The following is a 10,515-nucleotide window of genomic DNA, read 5'->3' as shown; positions in this document are numbered from 1 at the left end:
AAAACCTGTAAGAGTAGTGACTGAAAAACTCTTTACCTGGAAGTTATAAGAAAATTTCCTAGAAAGACAAACTATATGCACTTCATGTGGGAATAACTTCATTCAGAAATCAAACTTCAGCATATATGAATCAAATTGTGTATTTGCTGAATGTGAGAAAGTCTCACACAAGTCAGAACCAATCATAAGTTAATTACACTACAGAGAAAATACATGTAATTGTCATGTATTACATATTATATGTGAGGTCTTTGTGAGTTACATCTTACTGGATATCAGATAAATAATTGAGAATAGGTCTTCTAAGAAGTTTCTTAAAATGCCATAAAATTCACATTTGGGGTTAACGGTAAATTTGATGTAGTGGAAAGTCTTCCTATAGAAGCAAATTCTACAAGAAATATAATTCATTTTATTGGTTTATTTTTATTCCCATGTCTCTAGAACCAGTGGGGACAAATAAGCCAGTCCAACATTTGCCTTTAATTAAAAAATGCATATTTAAATACACACATATAAACATGTGCACACATAAAACTTTCTATAATGACTTTTATATTTTATTTCTTGAATTTTGTACTTTCTTCACTCTCATAGCAACTCCAGCCACAACAGTCTGTCAACAGATAAGCAATGCTAATCAACTTCACATTTTTCATTTTACTCACAATCACATGAATATTAATATGTTATCTATGCAAATGAGTGTGGGCTTTCATTGACTTGAAATGGGATTATATTACATACACATTTTTGCGTCTTTTGCACTCACTCAACAATAATTTTTAACTACCTGAAAAGAGTTCATGATGTGGATATACCATAATTTGTTCAACCGCTTTGCTACTGTTTTTTCACATTTTTGTCACTAGGAAAGATGGTGTGATAATCATCTTCAAGAGGTGGCATAGTATAATGGGTTAGCGGACAAGCATAATCACGCCCTTATCTATGTACTGGAGTTCTGTCCCCCACGCCTCCGTCCCGTAACATGCTTTTAGCAGTGAGAATGAGATGTTTTCTTAACAGAAGTTGTCAGATTTCTTTGAAATAAGACTAGCACTTCATATTTCCAATAGTATATAAATATACCCCTTCCCCTCTACTAAACGTAGCTGTTATTTAACCTTGAGAAATTTTATGACTTCAAAGTGATAACCAATTTATTTTAATTCACATATTAACATACCTCTTCAAATATGTCTTGGCCATTTAATTTGCTGTTCTGTAAGTTGCCTTTGTAAACCACTTATGCATCATCTTTAATTTTGGATTGTTTTTCTTGTCAGTTCATAACGGCTTTTTATATGTTAAAGTAGTACTTCATTAGAAATAAAAAGTTGCTTGTCTCCTGACTTTGTACATGAAAATTTCCCATTCAAATAAATTTATTTTTTACATGTTTAAATATATGCATCTATTATAGTTTCTAAATTTCTAGTTTTAGTAAACTTCACATAATATTTTTAAGTGGGGGGATTGGTATATTTTGTATAATTTTTTTGGAAAATAATTCAGTTTTTTTCTTGGACATGGATAACCACTTTCACAGTTGTAGACACTAGGTTTGCTGAGCACTTTCAAAACTCTTCTGTCGTTACTAACTCATTTCATTAGCATCTTTTGAAGCTGGTAGTGGCCAAGTGATCTGATTTGGGCCAATAGAAGCAAAATACTGATACATGTGTTCTGGGAAAACCTTTGATTTCCTAAGGGACACAGTAAGCTGATGCCGTCAATTTACCCTTCTTTCTGCCGTGTACATGATGCACGGGGCAGTGGCAGCCTTCTCTCAGCAACAGTGGAAAGCCGAAAGTGTCAGAGACACTGGTCCTGACAGTATTTAGTCGACACTGGTAGCATGTTGCCTCTGGACTTTTGCTATATGATAAAAATAAACATGTATTAAAAAAAGCATTCTACTCTACGTTTCTCTTGTAACTGAAAGTATGCCTACATTTATTCAGGATCAAAATTTACAAAGTAATTCATCTTTTCTTTATTAAAATAAATAGTAAAGATATGAATAAAACTGTCATAGACTAGATATCTCATACAAACCTAAGTAGACAGATAGCAAAATTACACGAGATTTGTAATGAGTAAGAAAGATCAATTAATAGGATCAGAAGAGAATACCGCCTAGATTAAATGAATGATTTCCTAGCAAGACATAATTGATCAAAATTGAAAAAGAAATGAAAAATTCGATAACCATAAAAGAAATTATAAATATTATAGAGCAACCATTTGAAATGAACCAGGACCACAGGAAAAGATTTTTTAGCTAGGACACATAAATAATGCACTATAAAAGAAAAAAAATGATAAATTTGACTTTTCAAAATTAAAAACTCGTCCTTTAAAAGGCATTATTAGTAAAATAAAAAGGAAGACAGAATGGGAGAGACTATTCGTGATAATCTGACAAAAGATTTCTATTCTGAGAATATAAAGAAATTTACAACCCAAATGTAAGGCAAATAATCCAATTAAAATGGCAACACATTCAAACAGAGATCATTCATGAAAGAAGATAATGTAACCACTAATAAGAACTAGATAGGATTTTCTACTTTAGCCATCAGGGAAATACAAATTAAAATTACAATGAGACACTCATTAAAATTACTAAAATTAGAATTATTGACAGTACAGGTGTTAGAAGTTGTGGAGCAATTGGAATTCATATGTGGCAAGTGGGAATACAAAACGACAAACAGTTTGGATAAATAGTTTGGCAAATTCCAACCATTCCATTCTCCTATTTAACCTACGAGAAACGAAAATTTATGTCCATACAAAGATTTGTATATGAATGTTAGCAACTTTATTTTCTAAAAATTTTTTTGTTTTATGCCGTGTTTTTTTTTTTAAATTAGTTTCAGGTGCACAAGACAAAGTAATACTTAGACGTTTATCATTTATATCCCTCTCACTGTGTGAGCCCCTCTCCCCCCATCCACTATCCCTCTGACATCGCACAGAGCCATTACATTTCCACTGTCTCTTCCTAATGCTGTACTCCGCTTCTTGTAAGTGTATACATATATATATATATATATATATATATATATATATATATATATATATATATATATATATATAAAATTATAGTTGGCATTCATTATAGTTCAGCTTTAGGTGTACAGTGTAGTGATCAGGCATCTACATCATCCCTGAACTGGTCTCCCAAATGGGACACGTGTCCATTGGATACCCTACAAAATCTTTACAACATTATTGATTACGCTCCCCAAATTAACTTTCAAAACCCCATGGCCATCTTGTGATTACCGACTGTTTTCTAATCCCCTCACCTTCCCCCTTATCCCCACCCCCCCGCCCATCTAGCAACCCTCAGTTTTTCCTCTATGTCTCCAAAACTGTTTCTGATTAGTTCATTCACTTATTCTTTTCTTTAGATTCTGCATATAAGTGAGATCATATGGTATTTGTCTGTCTCTGTCTGACTTATTTCACTTAACATAATGTTCTCTAGGTCCATCCATGTTGTTGCAAATGGTAAGATTTCTTCTTTATGGCTACGTAATACTCCATTGTATAAATGTACCACAGTTTCTTAATCCAGTCATCTACTGCTGGGCATTTCGGTTGTTTCCATGTCTTGGCTATTGTGTATAGTGCTGCAATAAACATAGGAGTGCATAAAGATTTTTGAATTGGAGTTTTGGATTTCTTCGGATAAATACCTAGGAATGGAATTGCTGGATCATAAGGTAGTTCCATTTTCAGATTTTTGAGATACCTCCATACTGTTTTCCATAGTGGCTGCACCAATCTGCAATCCCACCAACAGTGCACAAGCGTTCCCTTTTCTCCACATCCGCGCCAGCACTTGTTGTTTGTTGATTTGTTGATGATAGCCATTTTGACCGGGGTGAGGTGTTATCTCATTGTGGTTTTTATTTGCATTTCTCTGATGGTTAATGAGGTTGAGCATTTCATCATATGTTGTTTGCCATCTGTATGTCCTTTTTAGAAAAATGTCTCTTCATGTCTCTGCCCATTTTTTAATTGGGTTGTTTGTTTTTTTGGAGTTGAGTGAGTTTTTTATAAATTTGTGATATTAACCCCTTAACAGATATATCATTGGCAAATATCTTTTCCCATTCAGTAGGATCCCTTTTTGTTTTATTGATGGTTTCCTTTGCTGTGAAAAAACTTTTTAGTTTGATGTAATCCCACATGTTTATTTTTTCTCTTACTTCCCTAGTGTGAGGGGATATATCAGTAAAAATCTTACTCTGGGTAATGTCTGTGAAGTTTCTTCCTATATTTTCTTCTAGGTATTTTATGGTTTCAGATCTTACATTTAAGTCTTTAAGCCATTTTGAATTTATTTTTGTATATGGTGTAAGGAGGTGGTCCAGCTTCATATTTTTGCATGTGTCTGTCCAGGTTTCCCAGCACCATTTATTGAATAGACTGTCTTTACACCATCGTACATTCTTGTTTCTATTGTCATAGATTAAATGGCCATATAGGCATGGATTTATTTCTGGACTCTATTCTGTTCCATTGATCTATGTGTCTGTTTTTATGCCAGTACCATGCTGTTTTGATTACTGTAGCCTTGTAGTATAATTTGATGTCAGGTATTGTTATACCTCCCACTTTGTTCTTATTTCTCGATTGCTGAGGCTATTCGGGGTCTTTTATGGTCCCATATATATTTTAGGATTGTATATTCTATTTCTGTGAAAAACGTCATTGGTAGTTTGATAGGAATTGCGTTGAATATGTATATTGCCTTAGGCAGTATGGACATTTTAACTATAATAATTCTTCCTATCCATGAACATGGTATGTGTTTCCATCTATTTGTATCTTCCTTCATTTTTTTCTTCAGTGTCTTATAATTTTCTGAGTACAGATCTTTTACTTCTTTGGTTAAATTTATTCCCAGGTATTTTATAATCTTTGGAGCAATTGTAAATGGGATTGCTTTTTTAATATCTCCTTCTGATGTTTTTAGCAACTTTATTTATAATAGCCTCAAACTGTAAACAACCCATATGTCCATCAATTAAGTGGATAATGAAAATGTATATCCATAAATGAATACTATAATACTTTTTAGCATTAAAAAAGAATGAGCTACTGATATATGTAACATAGATCAATTTCAAAGTCATTGTGAGTGAAACCTGATACAAGAGTATTCCACACTAAATTATTGTACTAATTAAATTCTAGAAATGCAAATTAATAGTGAAGTGACAAAACTCAGATCATTGATTGTTTGAGGCTGGGGTAGAGAGCAAGATGGCTTGCAAAGAGGTACAAAGAATCTTTTGAGGATGATGAAAATGTTCTGTATTTTTATTATGTTGGTAGTTTTACAGATGTACACAACTGTCAAAATGCACTGAATTGAACACTAAATGATGTAGTTTATTGTATGTAAATTTTACCAAAAAGGTTGATTTTTAAAAATAACATGAAAAGCTGGATTCTTATTTGAATTTAATTCATGTTTAAAGACCAGACAGTTTTACTAATTCAAATTATTCCAAGTCCTAGAAAAAGTTTCCAAAAAAATTATTTTCATTGCTCCACTGAAATTTTAAAATATGCCATTACTATAATACCATCATAGTGAATGCAATATTGATTCATGTCACTTCTGGACACAGATACAAAAATCCTAAATAACATTTTAGCAAATTGAATCTTTCAGTATATAAAATGAAAATTAGTAATGATTTCAATTCTAAAATTCAAGAGTGATGGAATATCAAGAAATTAGAATCATATTAAAAGAAAAGCAATGTTTATAATATTTACTGAAAAGTATTAATTCAGCATTCTTTACTAATAAAATAAGCATGGTAGAAAATTACTGAATATAATTATTTTCTAAGAGCAACAAAAATATTTTAAATGGAAATAGTTGAACTAAAATTAGTAGTTAAAGTGATGTCAGAAGCATGCTGGCGTGATGGGTCCCCCTGATTTCTCCCTTTAAAGTTACAGTAAGTTGAACAGCTATAATTCAACAAAAGATTCCCTGCGCAACCAACATATCTGAAAGATCTGTGCATTGAAACATCTGAAGGTGGGCGAATGGCAGTGAACAGGAAGGAAGATGAGCAGAGATGGGTGCTGTGGCAACAGCCTGAGCTCACTGCCAGTCCCTGGGGAGGGGAGGATTCAGGCCGCAGTGCACTGTGTGGCTCCAAGCGTTCCTTCCTGAGTGAGCATATACAGAGGCACCAAAACAATGTTTTAAGAAAGAAAAACTGTATTAAAATTGTAATACTCAATATATACCGATAACAAGATGAATACAAGTCACGTTTGACTTCTGCAATTGTAAGAGGTGCTCAAAGTGGTTACCATTAGCGACCAGACACTTCTGATTAAGACAAACTATTGTTTGAGCAACGTTGACCAAGTGGAACTTGTGTACATTTTTTTGGCACCCCTGGTATTATGGCTGAACATGGCGATCAGGACAGAGACTGAATACAGAAATGCAACAGCTTTGTTCTAACAGCAACGCCACAGAGCCTGGCCGCCTACTTGCACCCTGCCAGAGCTAGCAGCAGGCCCCAGAAGAAACTAGCAGTGAGTGTCAGGTTACAAAGCAGAATGTCTACAGTCCTGAGAACTGGAGAGACAGCTCCTGAGCATCAGATGCACGCTGAAGCTAATCCCAGTGATAATGGTGGAGATACAGAGGCCAGGCAGCTGAGGTCTGGCAGCCACCATTACAGGGAGGAGAACAAAGCCACAAACATATCAGCAGCATCTCGGGGCCCACCCTGCTTCCACCCTTCTGGGCTGATCCCACCCAGCACAGCCACCTGGGACAGTTCAGGCAGCGCAGCATTACATCTGTCAGCAGAGGCAGCACTGGAGTTTCAGGGGCTCAGAACCTCGTCGCCCACCACATTCTCCCATGGCAGTGGAGTCCTGAGACTGAGGTGACCTGGTCACAGAGGAGACACCCATTTCCCCCGGGGAATACAAGCCATCTCCCACTGCCCGGGAGAGAGCCAAGAAACCAGCCAGAGACAGGTAAGGTAAAATAAAAAGCTCCAGTGAGAGAGAAAATAAAGTGCTCCAGCGCCATCTACTGGAAAACAAAAGAGACTTTTTATCAACCGGCTGCAGAGGTCATTTCCATACATGGCAGAGAAATAATCCATCAAATATGAACCACCAAGCAAATAAGGCAGCTCAGAAAGACAATGAAAAATCTCCAGAAAATAAACTTAAAAGATGTGGACTTATGTGACTCACATGACAGAGAATTCAAATTTGCAGTTCTGAAAAAACTCAGAGATGCAAGAAAATGCAGCTGTTTGTTTGTTTTTAAGATTTTATTGGGGAAGGGGAACAGGACTTTACTGGGGAACAGTGTGTATTTCCAGGACTTTTTTCAAGTCAAGTTGTTGTGCTTTCAATCTTAGTTGTGGAGGGCGCAGCTCAGCTCCATTTGCCGTTGTTAGTTGCAGAGGGCACAGCCCACCATCCCTTGGATGAGTCGAACCGGCAACCTTGTGGTTGAGAGGACGCGCTCCAACCAACTGAGCCATCCGGGAGCTCAGCAGCAGCTCAGCTCAAGGTGCTGTGTTCAATCTTAGTTGCAGGCGGCGCAGCCCATAGCCCACCATCCCTTGCAGGAGTCAAACTGGCAACCATGTGGTTGAGAGCCCACTAGCCCATGTGGGAATTGAACCGGCAGCCTTTGGCATTAGGAGCACGGAGCTCCAACCACCTGAGCCACTGGGCCGGCCCCCAGATACACAGTTTAGTGAACTCAGAAATAAAAATCAATGAACAAAATGAATACTTTACTAAAGAGATTGTAATTTAAAAACGGAATCAAACAGAAATTCTGGACTTGAAGAACAATAAAAAAGATGAATGAAATAGCAAGGTTAAGAAACAGAGCTGATGAGATGGAAGAATTAGTGATATCAAAGATAGAAATCTGGAAATGATACAGGTGGAAGAAGAAAGAGACTTGAGATTTAAAAGAAATGAAAAAACTATCTGACTCCATCAGAAAGAGAAATATGAGAATAATGGGTATACCAGAAGGCAAAAAGTGGGAAGAGGGAACAGAGAGCTTATTCAAACAGTCAACAAGAATTTCCCAAAACTATGGAAAGAACTGGATTCTTGAATCCAAGAAGCAAACAGAACACCTAATTATCTCAATCCAAAAAGGCCTTCTTCAAGGCACATTAAAACTGTCAAAAATTAATGACAAATTCTCAAGGCAGCCAGGAAAAATGAGATGGTAACCTATAAAGTACGCCAATTGGATTATCATCAGATTTTTCAGCAGAAACTACAAGCTAGGAGGAAGTGGAATCAAATATTCAAACTATTGAAAGAGAAATTAACCAGTCAAGAAAAATTTATGCAGCTAAGTTATTTAGCAGCTATGCAGCTAAGTTATCCTTTAGCTATGAAGGAAAAATAAAGACCTTTCCAGACATACAGAAGCTGAGGGAATTTTCCACCACAAGGCCTGTATTACACGAAATACTGAAGGGGGTTATTTATTCCACCTGAAACAAACAAACGAACTAAAAGGATACAAAAAGTAAGATGACCAAAAGATTGAAGCAGGAAATTGCAACCCCTATTCAGAATAGGCACAGTACACTTAAATATAACATAAAGGTGAAAGGAGGTAAAAACATAAAAAAGAAGACAATTGCTACTGCAACTCAAAAATGAACTCACAGGAGGACATTTCTTAAGAAGGCAAATTAGGTAAACGCTATGCCTACTGCACCCCAGGATCACACCAAAATTACAAATAAATTGTAGAACAATCAACCTCAAGAATCATCTGAAGACTAGCTGAACAGAAGCCCTATAACTAAGGATATAAAGAGGCCATATCGAGACTGGTAGGAGGAGTTATCCAAACCCACAGATAGTGGATGAACACCGGAAGGGTCTCTCAGTGGTAGAGGACCCCCCAAAGATGGAGGGGTCCCCAGCCCAGAGGTGCTAGAAAGTTGTTCCCACAGCATCTGGCAGTGAAAATCAGCAAGGACACTGTCTGCCTTTCCCAGAGGGTTGGAAGGTAGCTGGAAACCCAGACGCTCTCTTGTAGAGCTGGCACTTGGGACTCATTCACTTATGGGCAGTCATCTGGTCTCTGGTGGAGGGGGTGACAGCTTGGGAGGTCCAGGGACGTGCAAGGAAGGACTGAGTTGTGTGGCTTCAGCGAATGAGCTGGAGGGACAGGAGCCATTGTTTTCCCTGTGTGGAGCCTGACACACATGTAGCCTACAGGAAGGTGCCATGTTTTCAGGGTTAAGCCCTTCCCCAAAGGGTCAAGTCCGGGTCTGCACTGGTCTGGTGGAATCCGCATGTGCACTGCCTTGTTGACACCCTGGGTCTCCGCCTTCTGCACAGCTGTTGCTACATCGCCTGGGAAACTCTTTTGACTGCTGGGCTCCTAACACCGGCCCATAGGCTGCAGAAGCCTGTTTGCAGTAGATGGATGGCCCGTGGTGGCCCAGGAAACGTTTGCTGGTGGGGGATAACCCAAGACCTGTACCACAGCGTCTCTTTGGCAGCGCTTGGAAACCTGTGGGCCTAAGACGGCGGTGGCAAGCCATGGTGTTCTCGGCATTTTTTGCGGGGTGGTCGGGGATCCAGCACCGGTATGGGAACCTAAACTGCACTGACTTTGTAGAAACCACCAACCACACCCCTTAGCTCCCTGGAACCCCACCCCACCTACCTAGAGCTGCACTGCCAGGGGCACTATGGGTGCCTGGGTGGTCGACCCTGTCCCACAGGCCACGGAAGGTTTTTACAGCAGCAGACAATCCGCCACGCCTTGGGGAGATTTTGGTGGTGGACAGTGACCCAAACCCTGTGTTGTGACCTCTCTTGGGCAGCTCTTGGGAATTTGCGAGCCTGAGACAAGCAGTGGCTGGCTGTGGTGTTCTAAGGGCACTGTGCAAACTGGTCAGAGGCTGGGCAGTGGCATAAGAACAGAATCTGCATTAATTTTGTAAAAAGCTCTGGTCACATCTCATGATTCCCTTAACTCCAGCCCGCCCAGCTGGTGCTGCATAGCCAAAAGCACGCTCAACACTGGGTCAACCAGCCAAGCCCGTGCTCCTAAGGAGACTCGTTTAATGGCTGGGCCTCACGGGCAGCTGGCAGGTGGCAATAGACCTAGGGGGACCCTGGGCCTTTTTTTAAGCAGCCTGAGGCCCACTATTGGGGGCAGCCAGCCTTGGTTCACAGCAAGGCCACCCCCACATGCCTCCAGGTCCAGCACAGGCAGCAGCCAACCACATATAGCTTTGAGGCTCCTACCAGGTAGCCATGAGCTGGTAATAAGCAAGGTTGAAATTGGCCTGCATGGGAGCCCCTCCGAAGAGACACCGAAAATACACAGGGGCCGGCTTCAGACCTCACCAGAGCACTACCTGGTTGGCGGCACACCCAAAGGAAGGTCTCAACAGGCACAAGAGCCCACCGGGGTGAAGCCTGAGGGCT

Source organism: Rhinolophus ferrumequinum, chromosome 12 (genome assembly GCF_004115265.2).
Source record: "Rhinolophus ferrumequinum isolate MPI-CBG mRhiFer1 chromosome 12, mRhiFer1_v1.p, whole genome shotgun sequence".
Classification (NCBI taxonomy): Eukaryota; Metazoa; Chordata; class Mammalia; order Chiroptera; family Rhinolophidae; genus Rhinolophus; species Rhinolophus ferrumequinum.
Note: the sequence above shows the minus strand (reverse complement) of the source record.